At 67.2% G+C, this 2,006-nt stretch overlaps 1 non-coding gene across 1 annotated transcript in view; it reads right to left on the bottom strand.

Moving 5' to 3' along the window:
- LOC148314992 (18S ribosomal RNA) overlaps positions 1 to 395 on the bottom strand; it is a 1,933-nt gene extending 1,538 nt beyond the window's left edge. The window contains exon 1 of the ribosomal RNA XR_015841335.1: positions 1 to 395. This exon is cut by the window's left edge and continues 1,538 nt beyond it. This is a non-coding gene — a ribosomal RNA (18S ribosomal RNA).
- Between the last annotated feature and the right edge of the window lie 1,611 nt (positions 396 to 2,006).

Here is a 2,006-nt window from a genome sequence, read left to right as displayed (position 1 = left end):
ACATTCGAATGAGACGTCGCCGCCGCGGGGGGGCCGGCGATCGGCTCGGGCGTTATCTAGAGTCACCAAAGGGGGGGCCGGGCCGGCGGCACCGCGGAGACCGACAGCCCGCCGGCTGTGAAAGCCGGCGGGCCCGCTGCACCGCGGCAAACCGAACCCGCGTGGGTTTTGGGTCTGATAAATGCGCGCGTCCCCGCGGAGACGGGTCGGCGCTCGTTTGCATGTATTAGCTCTAGAATTGCCACAGTTATCCAAGTAACGGTGGAGCGATCAAAGGAACCATAACTGATTTAATGAGCCATTCGCAGTTTCACTGTATCGGAACCGTGTGTACTTAGACTTGCATGGCTTAATCTTTGAGACAAGCATATGCTACTGGCAGGATCAACCAGGTAGCCCTCGCGTCCGGCGGTCTGTGTTTCTTGCATTGGAACCGGAGCTGAGCGGGGAGCCGGGCGCGGGGACCGGGCGGCGCCCGCGGGAGACGGCCTCCCGCGGGGTTACCCCCGGCGGCACCCCAGCCTCCCTCGTTGTTTTTTCTCTCTCATTTTTTTCGGACGTGGGCTACCGAAATTTCCGTTACCGATTCAGCCCCCGTGCGCGGTGAGGAAGTCGGCTGGGCCTCGGTATGTACTCGGTCCGTAGAGGCCGCGTTACCGCGTGGCGGTCAGTCGCGGGAGGGAGCCGGAGCCGCCCGCACGCCCGCGACCGCAACACGCACTCGGAGGCGGCGTCTTCTGACAGACGCCGGTAGGGTTTGAGAAACATGCTTTTTCGGGAAGGACCGCTCGGCTGACGCGGGCCTGGGCTCCCGCACCCCTCTCGTGGCGGGGCACCCGCGAGCGCGGCGGAACTCCCGTGTAGGACATCTCTGGGCCCGTGTGGCCGACGGGCACGCGACAGGGTCGTCTCGGTCTCGCGACGAAAGCGGTTTCGCGCTGGTTGGTGCGCTAGAGGTCGATCCGCAGGCCGAAGGAACCGTCCACCCGAACACCCCGGCGCGAGGCCGGGGCCGGCAGGGGCCCTCCGATGGCGGGTCATGCTTGCCAATCGGTCAGTGGTTGGTGTGGTGCAGTACATGTCAGGGTGTGGGTGCGAGATGGGCCGGGAGGACCGCTCCTCCTGCGTCGGACCCCGAGTCATAGGAAGTGCCGTTTTGTCACAACCCCAGGGGTGGGGTGGGTAACGGTAGGGAAGTGCCGGCCAACGCGCAGAGGTCGACCCGCAGGCCGAAGGAACCGTCCACCCGAACACCCCGGCGCGAGGCCGGGGCCGGCAGGGGCCCTCCGATGGCGGGTCATGATTGCCAATCGGTCAGTGGTTATGTGTGTGCTGCGGTGCCGGCCAACGCTCAGAGGTCGACCCGCAGGCCGAAGGAACCGTCCACCCGAACACCCCGGCGCGAGGCCGGGGCCGGCAGGGGCCCTCCGATGGCGGGTCATGATTGCCAATCGGTCAGTGGTTGTGTGTGTGCTGCGGTGCCGGCCAACGCTCAGAGGTCGACCCGCAGGCCGAAGGAACCGTCCACCCGAACACCCCGGCGCGAGGCCGGGGCCGGCAGGGGCCCTCCGATGGCGGGTCATGATTGCCAATCGGTCAGTGGTTATGTGTGTGCTGCGGTGCTGCGGTGCCGGCCAACGCTCAGAGGTCGACCCGCAGGCCGAAGGAACCGTCCACCCGAACACCCCGGCGCGAGGCCGGGGCCGGCAGGGGCCCTCCGATGGCGGGTCATGATTGCCAATCGGTCAGTGGTTGTGTGTGTTGCGGTGGGGCCGGGAGGACCGCTCCTCCTGCGTCGGTCCCCGGGTCATGGGAAGTGCCGTGTGGCGGTGGTGGGGCCGGGAGGACCGCTCCTCCTGCGTCGGACCCGAGTCATAGGAAGTGCCGTGTGGCGGGGCCGGGAGGACCGCTCCTCCTGCGTCGGACCCGAGTCATAGGAAGTGCCGTGTGGCGGGGCCGGGAGGACCGCTCCTCCTGCGTCGGACCCGAGTCATAGGAAGTGCCGT

Source organism: Idiotropiscis lumnitzeri, unplaced genomic scaffold, assembly GCF_059441095.1.
Source record: "Idiotropiscis lumnitzeri isolate Australia: NSW breed Sydney's pygmy pipehorse unplaced genomic scaffold, RoL_Ilum_1.0 HiC_scaffold_150, whole genome shotgun sequence".
NCBI classification, from domain to species: domain Eukaryota; kingdom Metazoa; phylum Chordata; class Actinopteri; order Syngnathiformes; family Syngnathidae; genus Idiotropiscis; species Idiotropiscis lumnitzeri.
This window is presented reverse-complemented; position numbering and strand designations above follow the sequence as displayed.